Consider the following 24,151-nt stretch of genomic DNA (forward strand, 5'->3'; position numbering starts at 1 on the left):
CTAAAATAGTAAAAGTAAAACAGAACAGATTGCATTATTTAATAATGATGCAGGTGTGCAAAGTGGTTAGGCTTCTTAATGATGTTCACATAATAGATGAAGGAAAACTCATTGTGACAGCTTATTGCTGCAGTTTAGCAACATGTTTAAATATGGCATAAGGTAAAAGTTCTGAACTATTACCATATGAAATAAGAAAATTCAATACATGAATAAGTCAACTATCCATCAAACACCAAAGGATAAAAACGTCAAAAACTACAGTTCACCGCACGGCCTTCAACAAAAAGCATCATCTATACCGTATAGTCAGCTTTAAGAGGCCCCGATAAGACCAAATGAGAAACATTTCAAAAGAGAAAAAGGCAATTCCTTATAAAGGTAATAACATGACAGACGGTATCTATCTTACAAGATTGAAATCATGACTGACAACTTTGATTTTAATTCTCTGAAACGTACATTTTAAAGATTAAGCTGATACAAGGGTATATCAATTAAAACCAAAATGTAGTTAATAATTTAACTTTCTTTAATAATATAGTGGAATGCCATTTCTTGATCAATGTTTATGACGCCCCCTGCAGCTATTTCAAAAGCAGTTTTATTTTTAAAAAATACTCGAATCTTTACCAGTGATGCACCTTGTTACTTTACGTCCAATTTGCTTGAGGGCTTTGCTCATTGTTGAAGGCCGTACGGTGACCTATAGTTGTTAATTTCTGTGTCATTTGGTCTCTTTTGGAGAGTTGTCTCATTGGCAATCATACCACATCTTCTTTTTTAAAATTAAAGCATTTTCGAAAAAAAGCTAAACCAGTTTCTTCTAAGTTGTTTGTTCACTAAAGCTATTTTCAAAAATTCTTTCAGTCGCTATTAAAATTAAAAGTATTACAGATTTGTACGTATACTTTAAGGTTGTAACACCAATATGTCAGATTTCTGAAATTGCAACCAAAATTCTTGCTTATACAGATGGCTCAAAGCTGCAATTTTGAAAGATTTTGGCAAATTTTGTGTTTTATTAATGCAGAAACATAAATATTGATTCAGTGGCAAATATGGTATGTATACTCAGGAAGGATGATAAAAATTGTTTACAGCTAATGCATAAGGTAGGTTCTTCATAACATAATATAAAGGCATGCATAACAAACCGCTTAGTGACACCTAAAATCAAAGAGTTGTTGCACACTTAAAAAAACCCACCAATATCAACGTCACCATTCCGACCAGACGTGGCCGCGTACTTATACATCCCGCAGAACCAAACGAACGCCCTTCTTTAGCATGGGTTTACTACCGGAAACGAAGAGGTCCAGGTGAGCATATTTCGATATCACAGTTAACCCTTTTAGTAAGATACATAAACAAGAAAGGCATGAAAAAGAAAGAAATGTTTGACCAAACAAAATTTCTATCGAAAATGCTGGTTTGTATTTTCTTTCAGATGAAAATTAAGTAATTTTGGTAAAATTATCTGCATGCAGTAGTAATGTAAAACGTTGAATATCATCTTGATTTTATGGATGTATGTTAAATTCAAAAAACAAGGTTATGTGTATCATTTACTCAGACTCTGCAGTTATGTAAGTTATTGGGATTCTTGTTGGTTTTCTTTCGTTGTTGTTTTTTTTTTCTTTTTTTTGGGGGGGGGGGGGGGGGGGGGGGGTGATTGATTTTGAATTTAATGTGTCACATACCTTTCAAACAGGAGTCTGCCATTTCTCAATATGAACATATTTTAAAATTCCATCAATCAAAATTCAAAAATATAACAATCGCACTTGAAATGTTGGCAGGTCAAGTGTAGTATACGTTTCGGTATCAAATAATTGCCAACACATTATTTAAACTATATAAAAAGTATACTCAGTGTTAAAAATAAATTATGGAAATCTGACCAGTGTTTTCCCCTGAGAACAACAATAAAGAATAAATAAAACATACTTATAAAAGAATGGCGTACAGCTGTTGGTAGAGCTAGATACACCCTAAGCTTTTGGATCCTGAGAAATTCAACTGTGAAGAAATTCCATACATCTTTATCCTGTAAATAATTAAAAATATCAAGTTCATTAATAGCATTGTACCGGTTTACCTTTAAACATAATGAGGCAGAAAGTACCTTGGCCAGAATTCAGAATCGTTTATCATGATAATAGCGAAATAATTAGTAGTTGAAAATACCAGGAATTTCATATATATTGTTATAATAGAATTTTGATGACTATAAAAATCTTAAACAAAGCATACTTAAAATAAGTAATCTTCTTGGTCTTTTGGGGATAACATTCAGCTCTTGATATGTTTAACTTTATATATCACTTTTGATCCATAGTACAAGTAATCTCCAAAACGGGGGAAAGGGCCATCGGTTGCTAACAGTAGTGTTTTTATCCTAATTAAGGGAAAAAAACCGCACCTTTTCTATGCGTACACCATATTGTTTGGAATTTTGAATAGACAAACAAATGGAATAAAAACGCTTGAAACCCAAAAGCCGGCTTTTTAAAATTTCATACAAAGATTTGGTTTAGAAGCTAGACTGTACCTGTATGTAATTTATTACATGTTGCATCCTAATTTGTACGGTGAATGTTGTTTATAGAGCCCGTAGATTTAGAAACAATTCATATACTCTTATCGATCCTTTGAATAAACTTTTCATAGGTTATCATTTTAACACTTTAATAAGATCTTTTAATATTGCGTTTATAGGAACTAATATTGATTAATACATGAAAACATTTATTCCTATACAGATATGAACACTAACAACCCTACATCCTGCCGATACTTATATTTTGGCATTGCACAAGGTCGTGTTTTTTCTCAGACTGTTTATGACGATTAATTTATTAGACGTGTACTCATCTATTTTAGTCCAGGAAACATTATTTATTTGTTAGTTGTATAATTGTCTTTGAACGATCTTTCAGTACCTGCGAGTATTCCTAAATCGATACTATGTCTTTAGTATCTTTTTTAGCTGTGTTTGTGCTTTGTGTCGATCTGGTGAGTCAAGTATATTTTTCAACTGACTTTTTATAGTTTTTTTCTTATGTTGAGATATTAACGACATAGCCCCAGATAAAAGGGAGGGTTGAGCGCTCGCAAACATGTTTAACCCAGACGCAGTATGTAAGTGCCTGTCCCAAGTCGGGAAACCGTAATTCAGTTGTTGTCGTTGGTCGCTCTATCATACTTTTTTCATTAATTGTTTTGTACATAAATCAGGGCGTTTATTTTCTCGTTTAAATTGATTCATATTTTATCCATCTAGGAAATATTATAGCTTACTATACGATATGTGTTTTGCTCGTTGTTGAAGGCCATACGGAAATCTATAGTTGCTTACATCCACGTACTTTGATCTTTTTTGAATAGTTGTCCGATTAGCTATCATACCGCATCTCCTTATTTCGAAATAGACAACTATAGAGGTCATTGAGACAGGCATATTCTAAAACCAGTTGTTGGCATGATACGGGTTATGTTCTTCTGATATATTTTATGATGGTATGATACTAAACCCCTAACGGGAGGGATTGTACTTGATTTTCATATGATGAAGACATAATCTTTCAATCAGTTTAATTGAGGTCTGGAGCTGGCATGTCAGTAACTGCTAGTAGTCCTTTGTTCATTTATGTATCATTGTCATTTTGCTTAGTTTCTTTTGTTACCTATTCTGACATCCGACTCGGACTTCTTTTAAACTGAGTTTACTGTGCGTATTGCTATGTGTTTCTTTATTCTACATTGGCTAGAGGTATAGGGGGAGGGTTGAGATCTCACAAAACATGTTTAACCCCGCCGCATTTTTGCGCCTGTCCCAAGTCAGGAGCCTCTCGCCTTTGTTAGTCTTGTATGTTTTTTTAATTTTAATTCATTTATATGTTTTGGAGTTTAGTGTGACGTCCATTTTCACTGAACTAGTACACAATTTTTTTAGGGGCCAGCTGAGGACCACCTCCGGGTGCGGGATTTTCTCGCTGCGTTGAAGACCCATTCGGTGCCTTCGGCTGTTGTCTGATCTTTGGTCGGGTTGTTGTCTCTTTGACATATTCCCCATTTCCATTCTCAATTTTGTACACGATAGGTCCGACTCTAAATCGAATCGAGTCGAGAAGAGTTGAAAATCAATTCATTATAAAGACGATCAAAACCTTGTCATCTTTGTGTTAGTTTAAGCCAGTTATAATACTCAATTCGTTATTTTTTCTTTTTTTTTTCGTTTCAAAATCTTAAGTTCAGACAACAACAAGAGAAATTGTACATCACATCTTTTACAAAGTAAAAATTAATGCAGCGCTAATTCGACTTGAAACAGAAACATCGACAATGAGGTATAAATCAGGATTCAAGGTAAAACGTCGACAAAAATATCAACAACTCAATTATCGAAACAAAAAAAATGGAATGGTGAGCTATATTATAATATATAAGTTACTAGAATTAACTAGTCTTTGTTGTAATCAGCTGACAACGATTACTACATTAACCCCTGAATGCATTTACTCTCAACTCAAAAGGTTAACTGGAATATAGAAGTATGGTCATACTTTGGACATCTCTTGTCCCGCAGAAAAAAATGCTTAAGTAGGGCGTTTGTTGGCTGTGTGAAATGTATAAATACGAAGTCACGCCATTTCAAAATGGGGACGTTAGATCCGATGACTCGTTTGAAGAGACTATCAAAAAGTTTAAAAAACAAACACTTGCAACAACTCAATGAGGGGTCTTCATGTGGCCTGTTCAAACTTGTCTGCCCCTATCCAACTTAACCTCATTTTCCAGCGGCGGACAATCTAAATTCTGGCCTCTAATCCCGGTCGACCCACATTACTTTACCTACCTATAATTGCATAAATTATTAATGTGTATGCATTAAATATTTGTCACTTGACGTTATCCAAACAACAATCAATAAATCAAGCATACGCAATCAATTGTAGCTATGTTTTATGTGGATTGCGGGAACTTCTATCAAAGCAAATGACTTATAAAGGGTACAAGATCTGCGAGAAGATATAGGAAGGCCTAATAAATATGTTGCGACGGCAACAATCTATATTGAATACTTTGACTGATGTTGTAATGGTAGTTGTTCTAAATTAGCAAGTCAATGTAGCCGACGGTCAACAAGCTCTCAATGGGCAAATGATTGTTATTAGAAGACAATATATATATGGGAATATATATGTATATATATACATTCCATTCTCAAATTTATAAGGGAGGATGACTAGTTTAATATTGTTTTATTATTTTTTTTTACTATCTTATCTATTCTTTTTAATTCGTGTCAGCTGCAGAATCGGTGATACTCAAAATATAAATGTTAGTTAACAGAAATAAACCAAACGTACTAATGTTATTCTATACACTCAGCAAAGTTTAGCAGCTCTGGTTTTATCTAATTTTAATTCATTTTTTTTCATTTTATTTTACTTTTTGTTCACTTTGATTTCTGAAGTTGTGATATTCAACAAATATCTGCGACTCGTGATACATGCCCGAGGAACTGGATGGGGTTTACAGAATACAAAATAATGAGCAAAAAGTGCAGAACAAAGTGAAATAAAAATTTAAAATATAAAAAAATGTGGCCAAAACATAAATAGAAAATAATGGGGTGCTAAAAAAAAGAATAAAGAAAAATGGTCTAAAAAATTAAAGAATAAAGAAATAAAGGACCTCCCATTCAGACCCTCATGTCTTCAATAAAAAGTCCGCGGAGAGTTCACACCTTAGTTTACTGGTGCTTCGATTAGGACAAAAATGATTTGTTAAAATATCGTATTGCATAATATCATTTGAGGGGAAAATAATTTTTTAATTAATTAGATAAAGTGACTGTTTTCTCCTTAAACAATTACTCGTATTAAATTTCCGACTGAATTAAATTACATCGTAGCATCAATCAACTTTGTGAATGTGACATTTAATATTCAGCAGATAATTCTAAGATAATTACAATACCAAATCTTAAAGGGATTCCTTGACGGACAATATCTCCGAAAATTTTCATCTTTTATCTATGTATTGTCTTTGATCTGTCTCCTATCTTATTGCAGTGTTGATCGCTGTATAGTTGCTATTTCTTAATGGTAGTTCTAACGAAAAATTCCTGTTTGACCTTTCTAATTGACCACACCGGACATTAAGAAAGGAATAAACTGTCTCTGATTAAATTCTTGTCTAATGTAAAGTACCCCAATGGACAATAAAAACTGCTCAATCATCGATAGATGGCAGTAACTTATCAAATCACAACACTTGTTGATTAATCTTGATGTACCATGGCAGCATTTGATGCACAATTAATTAAAATGTTCAATTTTCAACTAATAATTGTTTTATTTATATTTCAGCTTTACCTGTTTGGTTAACCTGTTCGAACAAATTTACATACGTCAGAAAAGACGCTAATGATTTCGGGTTTTTTACCAATTGTTTTTAATAAGACTTAGTATTTATCATTTTTGTCTTAGGTCGCACACAATTTTACGAGTAACTTTAGTATATATATATATATATGTTCATATATAAACAATGAAATATGGATAAAGCATCCAAATAAAACACCATTATAATAAGAAGTTGACAGACAATGTTATCAACAAAAAATGAAGAAAAAAAATAGATGATATGTGTAAATAATATAGATATTTAGATAAATCAGACCTTATGATACACAATACGCGTATATAACACAGTTCTTTCCAAATCATTGATAATAGAAACATGTGTTTTAAATTCAGTAAACTGACGAATTTATTCAAATTTTCGGTGTAAATGTGAAAGCATCCATAACGCCACCGTGAACGAAATGATTATAGACGTTCGCAGCGACCGGGAACGCTATACTCAATCGAACGGAACATGAAAGTTCCGTGTATTTAACTTTATATAACATGAACAAATGTAAACTTTGAAGTCAGTTAACAGAGAATTGCCGTGTAAAAATAAGCATATATCTTCATCATTCTATACAGTTTCTTCGCTCTATTACAATAAGAATGAAAATAGTGGATTTGGATGGATAAGCTTCAGTAGAGTTGCAACCGATAAAAAGTGAGGATCTATACCTACCTACAGGTACCAGTGTTGATTGCAGGCAGGTGTAAAACATGCAATGTTTACACCACCAAGAAGAATAAACAAACGCAAGGAAGCTATTTTCAAATGATGAATCTGCTGTTCGATAGTTTGTGACAGAACGTATATACTTTTGGGACAGGTTCATTTGTTGAAGCGTCTAGGATCATCCGTCAATGTATAAGAAGAACGTTGAAAGGCGATCAACGACCGTAAGGAAATGAAGTGTCAAAACTAATCAGGAACATGACACATTTTACGGGTACTGCATTTCCGGTGCATATTCTTGTCAATCAGAAGACAAAATAACATCTTTTACACATAACTGGAGTTGCAGTAATGAAGATAAACTCTAAAGCAACAGTCTTAAATTTGTCTGCCTTATGCGACTTGCTTTTATCTTGATTAAATCTTTATTACTTTGAGTGGGTCAAAAATGAAGTTTGCTTGAGTTATTAGCACTAAGCAGAGGAGAAATGATTAGCGGATATTGTCGTAAACCGGCGGGGTTCGTCAGCAGATGTTGCAAACCTTCAAGACTCTGACAAATTGCTGGAAAGTGATATGTAAGATAATGGGCTACTTGATACATAGGTACTTGTAACCCCCTGTTGCTTTATTTTCTGGTCATCACTTTTATAAATCCAATGATACGACGGTAATGCTTTAATTTTTGTAATGTATGGGAAAATGAATAATCAATCAAAAATTACTTTTTTTACCCATAAGGAGGACATTTTATTCTTTTTTTTCTGAAAATTCGCTTAGATAAAATGATATATGATTGTGTTTATCTGCAAAAACTTCATTTGCCAAATAGTAAATGATTATGTATATGTATTTTATTACTTGCACATCACTTATTTAAAAACTGAGTTATATATCAAAATTATCTATACTAAAAAATTCGAAAGAAAGAGTCAATCTAAAACTGATTAAATAATAGAAAACTGCAGCATTAGTGCCAATATTTCCAATCCAAATCACTTTTTAATTAAATCATTTCTAGGATGTTTTTAGTAATTATAATAACTGAATTAGTATAAATACGAAAAATAAAAATAGTAGCAAAATTTCTTTCTATGGATTTACTTTTTTTCTTTTCTACATTTATAAATGTTAAAAAAAGTTCTATATTATTATAACGAGTTTGACCCGTGATAAATATCTTATTCATATCAAAAACTTTTAAAATATTTTCCTTTAAAAAAAATTTTCTTCATATTTTACTATCATTCATTTGATGCATGTGTTGAAGAATTCTTCGTTGTTTATTCAGCAGTAAAACAAATCCTATCTTAAATTTCAAAATAATGCTGTGGAAAATATATCATGGAAAAACCTTGAAAAGATTTATTTAATTAGAAGCGAAAGGGGATGGGAAAAAAGCAACACCAAGTAAAGTTGATTTTTTAATCAGTTGTTACGTTGAAATCCAATCTGTTTCTTTAGTCTACAAAATATTATTTTAGACGGAATTATGACTCAATACGTCATATATTTCACTACGTTTATTTTACAAAGCATTTCTTAAATGTTCTTTCATCAGTTTTCTTCTAAACGTTCCTGGAAAAGCTATCAGTTTCCATGGGAACCTTTAATAAGCTCTAAAGCAAGATTCATTTCATTCCCACCTGTCAAAACTATTTCTAAAATCAGAAGTCAGTTCATACACACAGTAAGATTTATACTTTCCTTTATTATTAAAAATAGTTTATGAAGATTTATTTTCTGAAACAAATCTTCTTTTTTTCATTGCACTATTCTGTTTTGAATTTCATTTTCAGAAAAATGTCTTCAAACAAACAAAAATCAAATAAATAAAATTTGTATTTATTTTACTAAAAAATGTTAATCAATTTTCAAATCTTTTGCAATTGTTTCATTTAATCATTAAAGTATCAGAATACAGTCAACTGATAATTGATAAACAATATCCTTTTATGAAAAAATGTAATTCATAAATTTCATATCTACAGCAAATATTTCACCCAATCATTAAATATCAGGATATATCTTTAAAATAGGAATATTATCATATTAAAAATTTGATATAATTATTTTGTAGATTTTATGCACTATAATATTTTCTTGCATATTATATCAATTTTTTATTTTTTTTCAACGATTAAAGTTATCTAACTTTAAGTTTGCATATTTCAATATAGGTTTTATCCATCATTTAATCAAGAAGAATAGTTTTAATGTTTTCTTCAACTTTACGCACTTATTTCTGATTCGATAAAATCTATCAATATTATTATTCTTTATCATTAACACATGTTTTATCATCTTCACATTAATCATTGCAAGTATTTGTTTTTTAAAATTTGCATAATTTCAAAATCAATTCGATTCAGTAACTAGAGGTATAAACTAAAACGGTTATTCTTATAATTAAAAACAAATCTAATTTTTCTTTGGACACAAAGTTATCCCAAAATTTCAGAAGATATGAATAAGTAGTTTCTTTTTCATTTCAAGTAGATGTCGCAAACATGAACAAAATTGAAAACATTTAAAAATAAAATCTTTTAAAAAAGAGAATTACTTTTTTCTTAGAACCTTTATTTTTTTAACACCAATAATCTGCGATGCATTCATGAAAGGAGAAACCGGATAAATTATATCAATTTATTCAATGTTCCAGAAAGAAAAAAAATCAAATTTAAATAATTCGTAGAAACCGTTTAAATGAATATTGATTTCCAAGTATATACTTATTTTTATGATTATTATTTTGTTATATTTATTAGTACGTATACTTGTTAATTAATATTTATATTAAATCGATAACAATATTCATGTGTTTTCAATTTGAAGATAGGAATAACTTCTTCATAGAGAAAGAAAAAGTATAGATGTTGATAATATTTATCGCGACACTTTCACTGTCCATTTCATCATAAGCGTTTCAAGTTGTTGTTCATTTTTGTACTTTATTTTTTGTTTATTATTTTTTTGTCTATTTTGTTTTGTCAAAAACGATTCTTATGTTAAAAAAGAATTTTTATTTATACTAAAATTTCTTATCCTAAGTAAAATTTCTTATTCTAAGTAAAATTTCTTATTCTAAGTAAAATTTCTTATCCAAAGTAAAATTTCTCAATCTAAGATAAATTGTTGTTGTTGATAATTCTTAGTGCGACACTTTCACAATCCATTTTATCATGTAAGTGTTTTAGTTGTTGTTGATTTTGCAAAAGAGTTTCTTATTCTATATTGTTTTATTAGATGATACTGTCAAGTCAAACTAAAAATGTTCCTTTATTTTTATATATTCTTCTTTGAATTGACGGTTTCCTCAATGAAATTTTTTTTCAACAAAAAGTTTCCCAAGTAAAATCCAATTGTGTCGAGGTCTAATTTTTTTATCTCTTACTAATCTCTCTTAGTATTTTGTCAAATTTGGAATAATTTTTACGTAAATAAAGATGTATTTCTATGTGCTTGAATTTCTTTAAAAACACTTGATGAAATGTAAATCAAAGCTATTGGAACCGTATAAAGAGTAAAATAACAAAAAAAACTCCAACATATTACCAATTTTGTTTTGATGTAGTTTTTTAACTTCTACGTGAGCTGTCAATACTTAAAATCGACGTTCTAGGTAACATTATTTTCCGAGCTAAAATAATTGCATGTTCTTTCTTCTTTATTTCCTTTTTTTCGCAATTAGACTATTCGCCGTATGAACACTGTCACATATACTGGAAATTTCGTGTCATCACGCAAGAATAAAAGTTTGGCAACGAAAATTGACTTTTACCTCTTTCCCCCTATTTCACCACCTATGAATTAAAATGGAAAAATAATTATTAGGAAGACAACAGTGTTTTCAGCCACAAAATAAAATTTTGATTTTGAAAAATTATTATAAATCTTTCCTTGTCCAAAGATTAAAAAGTGCATTTTCATACAAAGTCGACATTCCTGTTTATTCCTTGAACGAAAAACGAAGAAAACCTGTCTAACCAGAACATTTATATTCGTAAGACATTCTTTTTTTACGATTGCAGAAGTGTTCTAGTTTTCCCAACATGATTTGTCTTTTTCATATTTAATAATATGTTTCAGCATCTGTATATTGAATATATATCTTTCAGCTGATACAACATTTCAGATCTTACTTGTCTTTCAATTCATTATTTCTCATTGATTACTTTGAAATGTTAGCTGTCCGCATTTGCCTGTACCAAGCCAGGAATATGACAGTTGTTTTCCATTTGTTTTATTGGTTATATTGTCAGGTTTTATAGAATCCCCCTTTGTGAATTAACCTTGGAGTTGGGTATTTTTGTTAATACATTTTTTTTTGTTATAGTACGCTATGAATATGTCTCATTTGTAGCAGTCAAAATCTCTTTCTTTTTATGACTTATCATTCGATTTGGCTTTCTGCTATACTTTTGTTTTATCCTTTAAGCATCTTTCCGTTTTGTTTGGGGTGCTGTTTGAATTCCCTAATTATATATGCAGTATCACCCGAAAGACATGATTAAACTAAATGTTCATCCCATATAGCATTTGTTACCAATATTATACTATTATTTGACCGCCATTTGATAATGTTTGCCTGTCTTTCAATCTACGTCAACTTAATAACTCATTCAATATCTTTAAACTTATTTTCAACTCCCTAATGCATCGTAGGCGTGTTATTATTTTTTTTTAGAATGTGTCTTGTTTTATTTTGTGCAGCTATCTTATACACGAACTTCTAGATCGACCTATACAAAATTTGGCTTTTCCGTTTTAGGCCATTCTTTTTTTTTCTATCATTGAAGTTCAATTTTTTTATCTCGAGCGTAGATAGTGAAGGTTGTCCCGGAAACATGAGGGCGTCTCGTTCGTATTGAAGTCGGTTTTATACTTTTATCCCTAAAATATATACGCTTTTTCCTCTTCCTTTTTTTTAAATATGAAGGCAATACAACATCATCATATGAAATATTGTTTAAGATAATTGGCATTTTGTGAAAAACAAATTTTTTGACCAAGCAAAGCAGGAACTGCATGTAAAGATAGAACATTTAAGCAAGGGTGTATTTTTAAATATTGTATTTCATCAAAGTTATTGATATTGTTTTAATTGAGGACCAATCTCCAAACCTAAATATATCTGCTTACTGTCACCATTATTATACTGTTATTTGACAATATTTTCCTTGTCTTTCAATTCACCTTAATTCAATAACTCGTTCGATATCTTTAAACTTATTTTCAACTCCCTCAAGTATCGTAGAAAAACAAGTGGGTTTTTGTTCAGGAGCACTAGAGATCGCCTCCGGTTTTTATGGGGTTCGTGTTGCTCATTCTTTAGTTTTCTGTGTTGTGTTTTTAAGACTGCTGTTTTTCTTTTCGTCTTTTTCGTTTTTTTTACCATGGCGTTGTAAGTTTGCCTTTGACTTCTGATTTTGAATATCCCTTTGGTATCTTTCACATCTCTTTTATTGAGACCTGATATATTGAGAGAAAAACTAACTCTTTCAATATATACACCAACTTTAAAAAGTGAAAATAACAAGTAAAAGCAAAGCCATTGATGTATAGATACTTGATTATATGATCAAAAGACCTTAAAAAAAACAAATTCCGCCTCAGTTCAACTTTCCCTGAGGGATTTGGACAATCATTTTTTGATAATTTCTAAAATATATATATATATATATATATATATAACATTTTGTAAATTTGCTGCGTCCAATTGCTTTTCTCAATTTACCTGATAACATTAACGGTACCAATTCATTTTCATCAGATGCACATTTCGACAATAATTGTCTCTTTAGTGATGCTCGAGACTAAAACTTTTGAAAATCCAAAACTTATTAAAAAAACATGAAGAGCTTATAAACCAAAAAGGAAACAAAAAGTATAGCCAAAGCCTGGCAAGGAATCAGAGCTTTGCATGAGGGAGATATTTTCCTTTTTTTTTTTAATAATTTATAAAATTTTGTAACAGGAAATTTTAATTACACAATATCCGTATTTTCATGCCAGTACCAAAGTACTGGCTACTGGACTGGTGATACCCTCGGGGACTAACATTCCACCAGCAGCGATATCGACCCAGTGGTTATAATAACATTAACGGTACCAATTTATTTGCACCAAATGCGCATTTCGACGATAACTGTCTCTTCAGTGATGCCTGAGGCCAAAAGGTAGCAATGTAGAGTTAGAAAAACAAAATAAATAATAATTTTGCCATCCTCATTTCCCTGCTATTTTACAGGTTAAGCTTACTGTTTGTGTCATATATTTGCATATTCATGTAAACAGTATCTTCCATAGAGTAGTGTAGTTAATATAGTGAAATACATTTTCTTTTTGATGTATCCATTGCAACAATCTGCAGTTTTTATTGAGGTTTTTTGTTTGCTTTAAAATATAGCGAAAACGAATGTTAAGATGTCCCACATTTCCCCATAATTTGGCTAAAAGAAAGATTTCAATAACTAGGAGTGATACCTTTTCTGAAACCGTTTAAAATATCCATCAAGAGATCAAATTAAATCACATTCTTTTCGTCTCATATTTTTGTAAATTTGCATATACTTAGTATAAACATTAAAGTATTTCTAGACCTATGACCAGTACGAAAATACGAATTATCAAACAAATAATAGCCAACAAATTATTTAAAACAAAAACAATATTGATGTTTATATACACCCATTTTGAAGGCTATATAATTCTTCACCTGTCTAAAAATAAATTTTATTGCACATTGACTTTCATATTTGAAATATTCACCGGAGCTAAAATGCAAAACCGCACTTCTCAGGTGGGTTGCTACCTTAATAAGGTACGCACAAACACAAAAATTATGAATGGCAAAGATGTTTAAGTACGTCAAGAACTATTTAACTGAAATGAACATAAAAAGATCAGACAAACCAATCTATGGTAAATTTTGCCTGAGGGAGTTGAAACCTTAGTTTCTTGATAATCTATAAATTTATCAACGGAGAATTTAAGAGTAATGTCATACCAAAACACTGACTACTGAGCTGATGATACACTCGGTGATTAAAAAGTCAAATAACAAAAATACCGAACTCGAAGGAAAATTCAAAACGGAAAGTCCCTTATCAAATGGCTAATTCAAAAGCTCAAACACTTCAAACGAATGGAAAACAACTGTCATATTCCTGACTTGGTACAGGCATTTCCTTATGTAGAAAACGGTAGATTAAACCTGGTTTTGTAGCTAGCTAAACCTCTTACTTGTATGTCAGTCGCATAGAATTCCATTATATAGACAACGATGTGTGAGCAAAACAAACAGACATACAGGCCACCAGCAGAGATATTGACTCAGTACTAGAAAAAAGAACATAACACTTTATACTTACATGAGCAACACGACGAGTGCAGGATGTACTTATCCTCCCGGAGCACATGAGATCATCCCTAGATTTCGGTTGGGTTTTGTAGCTCAATCTTTAGTTTTCTATGTTGTGTTTTGTGTACTGTTGTTTGTTTGTTGGTCTTTTATTTTCTAGCCAAGGCGTTGTCAGTTTAGTTTCGACTTTTGAGTTTGAATGTCACTTTGATATCTTTCGCCTCTCTCTTCTCATACATATGCTGCGTTTGAAGGGCTTTTCTGGATTTACCTTCTCCAGGAATGTCCCAACCCATGAATTCATCAACAGATAATTTAAAAAAAGTACAAAACAAAAACAAAATTTATGTTGAATAATAATGTCAATACTGAAACATTGCAAAACGCACACATATTTATATCAGGTGTTGTAAATATCAATGAAACATTAGCCCCAAAACATGAAAAATGACTTTTAAACTCAACACATCGTCTGTAACCAGTGTCTATATATACAAAAAACTTGAATATAAGAAAATAAACCTACTGACCACGTTTCTTACATAGGGAAATTACATTTACATGGTAGCTGAGTGAAACATACTTTTGGAATACTCATCCTCAATTGCAAATACAAGTAAAACAGTGTAAATTAGTACTGTATCACAGAATGGCTGCGGTTACATGGCACAACTTTTTTTGAAGTTTTGGTACTGAAGGACCTTCAATTTCGTATTTGATTTGGACTTTATTTGCATGGCGTACTAGATTATAAGCCTGGTATATTTGACGAGTTTTTACAACCACTTAGTCGATGCCACTGATGGTTGACGTTTCGTTCCCGAGTGTATCACCAGCCTACATTTCCTGTTTATAAAATTTTACAATCATTTGAAACATTAAGGACCTTCTTTGGGGAATATGTTATCTTATGTAGATATGGCACACCTTTTAGATTTTTTTGTATGCAATGCTCTTAAGATTCGTATTTGTGGTGGCCTTCTAACTGTTTTGGTTAGAGCGGAACTGATGAGTCACATGAAGACAAAAAGCGTGTCTGGCGTACTAAACTATAAGCCTGGTATCAATGGTGTGTTTTTATCGGTCTACCTTCTTATGAAGTATATGTGATTCCCTCAATTTTTATTTGTTTCCTTGATTTGTTTCTTTTTAATCGAATTACGTGATTTGAACATCGGTAAACTACTGTCGCCTGAATTTACTAAAAGCCCTCTCAAGGTACCGACTGTTTGTCAAGATATCATGTCTGTCTCTATACACTCCTTTTTGAAGTATATAATTACATTTTGCACCACTATATTGTAAACAGTGCATAAAACATGGCATTGAGCAATATCATTAATAAATTCTTGTGTAGAATACAAACACACATAAATGAAACATGAAAGTCAGTGTTAGAAATGTTAATAGGCCAAACTTTAAACCAAACAGAATGATTTGAAGGACAATCATTATACTTGTTTGCTTTGTAAATATTTATTGCCAAAATTGCTAGTTATGAAATACAACTCATTTTTTAATTCCTCCAACTGAAATCATTTTGCCTTAATAAATCAATATATTTTTGATAAAATTGAGCAAACGTGCTGATCAACGTGCATATCGAACAAACTTAGATATATATATATTCCAGATAAAAGAACTTCAGTTTCATCACCATCAAGAATTGGAAATTAACAACAGAAAAAGGAAACTCGTCATGTTCAAAAACTTTCATATATGTTTAGAAAAATAAGTTGGGTTTTTTTTTCATTAAAAAAATAAGTATGAAATGTAGTTATTAATCTCTTAATTTTTGGAACTAGTATACTAGAATTTGTTTTACAGTAGAGAAATGTTTCTTTAAGATTATTTTTATTATTATTATTATTATATGGAAGCGATCCCTTTTCATTGTTAGCTTCGGTAGTTTATTCATTTTATAGAAATGTGCAAATTTGTAAAAGATTCCGGATTTGACAATTATTCTATTCTGAAAATAAACGAAATTTGTGAAATAATTCTAATTATTTTCAATTTAAATCTGAGACTCCATTTAAAACAATGAGAGTAGCAAATATTCTCCATTCACTCTTCTATCTTAATAGACGTTTTGCTATATCATATGTAATTGTTCAATTAAATTTGAGCTGATGATGCCCTCAGAGACTAACAGTCCACTAACAGTTGTATCGACCAAGAGCTAGTAAATGAAAATAACACTACATAAGTATCGTGCGTCTCAAGAGCTTTTCTAGATTTACCTTCATCTGGGTCCTCGGTCATAAAACTGTACTCAGTACTTGGAGTACAAGATTTGTGCTCGAAACACTAAATCCAGTATTCTGATTGGTTGATTTCTGAGTCTGAGTACAATAATCGTGCTCGAAACTTTTATGACCGCAAACCCAAATAATTGAACGCTAGGGATGTATAGATACGTAGAAATGTTAGGAGCTACATAACCAAAAGGTACATAAAAAGAATACACAAATTCAGCTAATATCAACTTGACTGATATGGAACCTCAGTTTGTTAGTAAATAAAAAGAAAAGTGGATTTACCAAGTCAGACACATACTTTTATTTCATACTGCTAAAAGTTTCTTGTATATTAGAATTCAAAATGTATTAAACGTTTTTTTTTTTCTAAAGGATACAAATTGGTGTTTTTTCTGAAGGCTACAGATTGACATTAGTTTCAAATAGCATGATGTTGACTGTAAGGAATCAAATGTCCTTCTTTGAAATTGAATAGAAAAATATAAAATATTCTTAACTCCATGGTAATATCAAAACCCAAAAACTTCAAATCTCTAGATAATCCGAAAAACTTCTAAAATAATATTCGATTGAACAAAAGGAAAATAATTGTCATGATCCAATTACTTATCACAGTGACATTTAACCCTTTGAAAAAGTTTCATATGGAAATAATAGCCTAGAAAACTTGTGTTCCTTTCCAATTAATGGTGACATTAGTCGACACCGGGATGAATATCGGTTCCCATCAGCAGTGATTTAGAATTTACATTTTTTTATAAACGATACCAAGTATGAAAATGCTTAAAATAAAAGCAATAAATCCAATGTTATTTCAAAAATTCTATTTTTCGATGAAATTATCTGTCCCTTTTTAGAAAAATATGTTTTGTAGTTTCCACAATTAGTTTGTTTATATAGTTAGTGGAACTGTGGAACTGCATAATACAGTATTTCTGACATAAGTTTTACATTTTGAAAAAAAGGGAATATGAAATAATATTATCACACGAGAAAAAAATAAATTACAGAAACTCGATAGAAATACCCATTTTATCAAGGAAACAATGATGTTTTGCCTTAAATATTTTTCAAGATTATTGCAAATTTAATATTCGTAATAGTACAGCTTTCACAAAGGGAATGTTAAGGAAAAATATACAACCAAATTGTTTAAAAAAGATAAAGAATTAACGAATGAATAAAAAGTAACGAAACATTTTGATTAATTTTTGTCGACATTACTAATAAATAAAGGCAACAGTAGTATACCGGTGTTCAAAAGTCATAAATCGATTGAGTGGTAACAAATCCGGGTTACAAACTAAAACCGAGGCAAACACATCAACTATAAGAGGAAAACAAAGGAACAACAGGAACACTGAAGTGCAAAAAAACACAAACGCCAACATACATAGAAACGAACTATTTTATAACAACTGCCATATTCCCGACTTGGTACAAGACATTTTAAGAAAAAATGGTGGGTTGAAGATGATTTAATGGATAGCCAAACCTCTCGTTTTATGACAATGTTAAAAATTATCGCTAAAATGACAACACTACGTGACAGAAATATAGCACAAACACTTAATATAATAGTAGACACAACATGCAAACCGCAGAACAACAACGAACATATTCCACCAACGACAGACACCATAGGAAATCACAAACAGTGACGCGCTTACGTAACTAACATGCAATCTCTACCTTTCTACAATTATTTTCACAATACTCGTCCAAACAATTTTCATGAAAATGATGTTATAAAACTATGATGCGCATAACTTAAAGAGTTTTTATAAAGGTACAGTTTATATAAAATATAACAATTCTGAATCAATTATTATGGCAAACATTATTAATCCTTGTATCGATTTATACTACCATATATTAGTATGATGAACATGTTCGATGGACTCTCATCGTTATACCTTAGCGGGGATAAAGTGATAAATATGGCATAAAAAACCATTTCCATTGAAATAAAAATAAATTTCGTGCGTCAGAAAACGTTAGGAAGTATATGACCAAAAAGGATCTAAAAGGAATAGCCAAATTCAACTCAGGTAATTTTTGCCTTCGGCCGATGGGACCTTATTTTCCTAGTGAAATTTGCTAATTTATCAAAGGGCAACTTAAGAAATATATGTTTAAGAAAGGCAACAGTAGTATACCGCTGTTCAAAAGTCAAAATCGATTAAGCGAAAACAAATCCGGGTCACAAACCAAAACTGAGGAAAACACATCAACTATAAGAGGAAAACAACGGAACAACGTTAAAAATCATGTCAGTACCGAATTACTGACCATTGAGCTGATGATGCCCTCAGTCACTAACAGTCCACTAGCAGTTGTATCGACTAAATGCTAGTAAATGAGAATAACCCTATATAAATGTCTTGCGTCCGAAGAGCTTTTATGGATTGACCTTCATCAGGAACGCTCAAACCTAAAAACTGTAAATTCAGAATTTAATTGCGATGTTTTTATTATTGCGAAAAATGCGACAGGATTATAATTGCAAAAATTTAAACTCGCATTTTGAAATTTTTTATATGAATTAATCAGGTATTTTTTTCAATATCGCAAAAATTAAAATCGCATTTTAGTCTAAAGTGACAAAATCGCAATAATAAATGCACGAAATAATTTCCGAATCTACAGTGATTGAAAGCTATAAATAAGTATAAACGTAAGGAGCTATATAACCAAATGGTACGACATTTTGTGTTTTTGTTAGATGTATTTCTATTTGTATCCATCTGATGAGTTAAGGATGTTCGCTTGTCAGGTTTGGAATTTTTGTCAGATTTTCGGAATCCTCTGATTTTATCCATTTGAATGCCTTAAAAAATTTTGCCCGTTAACCTCTACTTTTCTTTTCATAATTTTATTACACATAATTTAAAAAGCCAAATTTGAAAATCCTATAAAATCCTTGTTATATTTTCATAATTTTTAAAAGAAAAAGAGTGCCAATGTTAAATGTATGAAAAGTCTAGAGAGAATTATATCCCGCCAAATTTTCAATGGCTTATATCTCGAAAACAAGCACACGGACCCTTCATTTTTTCATTTTTTTCAGTTCCTTTATTTATATACTATCATTTTAGAACAGTCTTTTAAAAAGCTTGTTATTTTGAAACAGAGTAGCGAACATCCTTAAGCCTTTTTCAACTGATTTTTATAGTTTGTTCTTATGTTGTACTGTTACACAACTCTCCCAGGTTAGGGAAAGGATTGAGCTCTCACTAACATGTTGAACCCCGCCACATTCTTTATGTGCCTGTCCCAAGTCAGGAGCCTGTAGTTCAGTGGTTGTCGTTGGTTCATGTCTGTCATATTTGTTTTTCGTAAACTGTTTTGTTATAAATTAGGCCGTTAGTTTTTTCAATTGAATTGTTTCATATTTTTTATGTCGGGGCCTGTTATAGCCGATCATACGGTATGGATTTTTCTCATTGTTGAAGGCCGTACGATTGCCTATAATTGCTTACATCCACTTCATTGGAACTTTGGTGGATAGTTGTCTCATTGGCAATCATACCACAATTTCTTATTTTTATATAAAACGAATACTCAAATTCAGCTAAGATCAAATTTACTTGACTGATATAAAACCTCAGTTTGTTAATAAATAAAAAAGGAAAGTGGATGCACCAAGTCAGGAACATGACTTTTATTTCATACTGCTAAAAGTTTCTTGTATTTATTCATGTTTATAGATTTTAAACTTAAATTAAAGCAATATACCTTGGATGTATTATGCATTCCTAGATTTCCATTATCCATATCCCTTGGTCAAACTGTAAAACCGAAAATAGCAATGGTGTATTGTATATTCATAAACTACTTCCACTGACTATAAAAACAAAGAAATGGGGTAAACATCTAAAACATTTTAAAAGGGGACAGACAACTCCATGTGAAAATATTTTTATTTTTATTTTTCTTAAATAGAAGCTATTGTGGTTAATTTTAGCTAGTCGTATAAAAAAAGGTAAATTGATTTCGAACTGATATCAATGAATTTTTTTTTTAAATCATATTACTGTAATTACCAAGAACAGATGAGGAAATCGTTTCATGTAAGAAAAGCAACTTACTTAAGAAGCATAGAGCAAAACGGGCGATATGAATATGGACAAATATTTGTGTTCAGTATGAACAGTAATTAAACAGTGTACACATATATGATCAACATAAATGATTGATAAAAACATTGAAATTTATAAATAAAATATCATGTTGATAAAAAAGTGAATGTCTTGAAGTACTGATCAGTACAGAAATGATTTGAAGTTTTTATTTCAAGTAATATTCAATGAAAAAAAAACTTGTAAATAAAATAGCTAACTTAGTAACAGAGAAATTATAACTAGTGCATTTGTTAATTCATTCGTCTTTCTAATCAAACAACTAGTCTTTTAAGTTTATTTCCTAGTTAGTATAGTAAAAGTACCCTCTATCGGTTAACTTTTACTTTTGCCATTTAATAAAGGACTTTCCGTTTTGAATTTTCCTTGGAGTTCGGTATTTTTGTTATTTTACTTTTTACTAGAACGACTACAAATTAAACGGTCAGTAAATTTACTAGTTCCATAGTAATTTTTTCTATTTTTTTTTGTTTAAGTGATTTGTGACGAGAAGATTAATTCTTGAAATCCTGCAGTGTCATTGGCATAGACAATCCAGATTAATTGAAATCAGTGAATTCTTCGCCTTAATTTCGCTCAGAATACAGTTGCAGGGTTTTCTGTTTCGCGTAGCTTTTAGATAAGAAAATTCCATCATCGAAATGATATAACGCACTACAAATGCAAAAAAGTAAACATTCGTACTATTTACAAATACTTAAGTTATTTTACATCAACGCATGCACCATGAAACTTATTTTTAATACTTTAAACTAATCCCATTCAAAACAAAAGTTGTTTTATCGTTAAAATGCATAATATAGAACGCAAACGTCGAAGTATATATTCCCTTTTTCTTCAAACTTTCCAACTTACCAAAAAACGTTACAAATTCAAAGAAATATATTGAATTTGCATTAGTCTATATTTATCTAAACAAATTTTCAAATGTCAATGACAACTAGCCAAAAGTCTATAAGTTTCGTTAGATAGCTAAATTTTTCTTGCATACTATATAAAAAATAAGGAGATGGGGTATATTATTTAACTTATAATGTTTTTGTGTATTGCGATAGCTAAGATTGATAGAGATGCGGTTTTTTTCACAAACAAAAATCTAACGACAAACATTGATCGTAAGTTATACATGACTTATTTTTTCACGTAAGATATTTTGTAAAAAGGGCCGCTGTTTGTATTCCTGTCGTTCTTAATTTTGATTTGCCATATTTAGTTATTTCTGAAAATTAATGTAACTGCAGCATTTGATTGTAGAGTCAGTGTCAGATGAAAACATGATGGTTTGGCTACTAAAAAATCAAGAAAATATGGTATAAATGGCAATGGGGTATACATGCTACCAAAAATTAAAATGCATGCAATGTATTTTTTTTATCAATGAACTTTCCCCAAATTAAATTATTCGCAAAAAATTTCATCCAAAGAAAGATTTTATGGTTTTCTAGAGTGTCCAGATCAAAACTAGTCATTGAGTGATCGAAGTAAATATTAATCAGTTTTCAAATATTTTAACCTAATTGTCCATTTTTTAAAAATATGATATAATTATAATCCATGTTGTATTGAACCGACACCCTTAGTCGTATTTTTAACATGCAATTTCAAAAAGAAATAATTGAGCACGGCATCACGAGACCATCGAACCAGTAAAACCATGGTAAATCCCATTTGTTAAGAAATTTGTTGTGTTTTAAGCCAAAATAGTATGTGTGGATTTCGTCTTTTCAAACTTTTGGTGGCAATCATACATGATGAAGGTTATCCCGGAAGCACGTGTTTTGGATGAAACGAGGAGGAATTATAAGGACCGTTTATTTGGCCCCTTGATAAGTGAAAACAGTAAAATTCATCAACCTTTTCACAGTCCTGATAATTTTTTGAAAAATTCAATAATGAACTTTATATTTTCTAAGGAAATTGTTTAATAAAGATTAATACCAATTTTGACCTTCGAAGACAAGGGGCAATATTTTCTCAATTTTTTATTCGAATATTTGTATAAAAAAATTATAAATATTGATATACATACCAGACAAATTTCATGAGAAAATCTGAAGGAAGTTGTTTATTGGAATTACAATTTTGGGTTTCGAATTTAAGGAGCAATATCTTCTCATCTTTTTTTCCAATATTTGTATTGTAGAAAACGGTTATAGCTATGTAACATTACAGTAAAAATCTGTATCCGTAAACCACAGAATGATGGTTCGTTTAGAGTTTATAGTTGCTTTTGTTGGTTTATTTCCTCTTTTCTCTGATTGATGACCCAACAAATGAAAAAAAGCTCATTAACACACCTTTTTAGAAATATTTCCAATGAAACATGCGAACATGCATTGCTGGTGCAGTCAAAAACATGCAGAATATCGGTGAGGTCATCAGGAGCATTTATTTTATGTCTAAAAATAAAGTAATTAACGTTGAAATCAACATTAAAATTAATGATATCCAATGAAAAAACAGAACCGCTTTCAAAACAGATACTCTGCAATTAAACGTGTTACGAGATCCACGCCCACGTTAAGGTATCGAGTTAACCTTCAAGGATAGAAACATGCTCTTTGAAGGATATGAAAGCAATAAAAACGTCAAAATAGGCATATGGTGGATTAACTCGACTTGCCATTGTTCAAAGATACAAACATCTAAGATAAAATAATTATATCGAAGTACATGTGTGTAAAAAGGAATTTTGAAGTATTTAACATGCAGATTTCAAACAGCCTTGATTTCTCTAGATTTGGTTTTCAGAAAAGGGAGATAACTATTACAACTTACCATTTCAAGTAAAACATGTCATTTTGGGATTAAGTACTATTAAATCGCCGATTAGATCAACATACATTGATACCATACACTTAAAACAGAAATCGTCTTTATTGAAGCGAGGAACTAATTATAAACTCCCTTATATATAGTTTCAAGTAATACTAAACATTTATTTTTCTGTTTTGATCTTCTGCACAGTTTGTTCTGTGTAATGCATGTAATATTGTATCATCCGATGCTACATTGTAGGACAGTATAATTTCATACCAGCAGTTGAACACTTCAAGCCGGTGATACGGGATAATATTGCTTTGTTTTTGTTTTTATGTTTTTGTAATCTATATTTTTCTGTAATTTTAAAGTTGAGAGCTTTTCCTATACTGGTTTAATTGTATGTTATTTAACGAATGTGTTGTTTGTCCACAAGTTGAGAATAAAAGGGGGGTTTAAATGGCAAAAATTAAGGCGACATGAGACGGCTACCCCGTCGACGCACCTGGTCTCACTCCTGTTGGAGTTAA

General features: G+C 30.9%; 1 long non-coding RNA gene across 1 annotated transcript; it reads right to left on the reverse strand.

Annotated features, from left to right (window-relative positions):
• Nucleotides 1-1,657: 1,657 nt before the first annotated feature.
• Nucleotides 1,658-20,554, reverse strand: LOC127698924 (uncharacterized). The gene is made up of 2 exons (XR_007980983.1): nucleotides 20,458-20,554; nucleotides 1,658-2,050 (listed from the first exon to the last, which is right to left on the reverse strand). It is a non-coding gene; the product is annotated as an uncharacterized LOC127698924 (long non-coding RNA).
• Nucleotides 20,555-24,151: the final 3,597 nt, after the last annotated feature.

This window comes from Mytilus californianus, unplaced genomic scaffold (genome assembly GCF_021869535.1).
Source record: "Mytilus californianus isolate M0D057914Y unplaced genomic scaffold, xbMytCali1.0.p SCAF_4, whole genome shotgun sequence".
NCBI classification, from domain to species: Eukaryota; Metazoa; Mollusca; class Bivalvia; order Mytilida; family Mytilidae; genus Mytilus; species Mytilus californianus.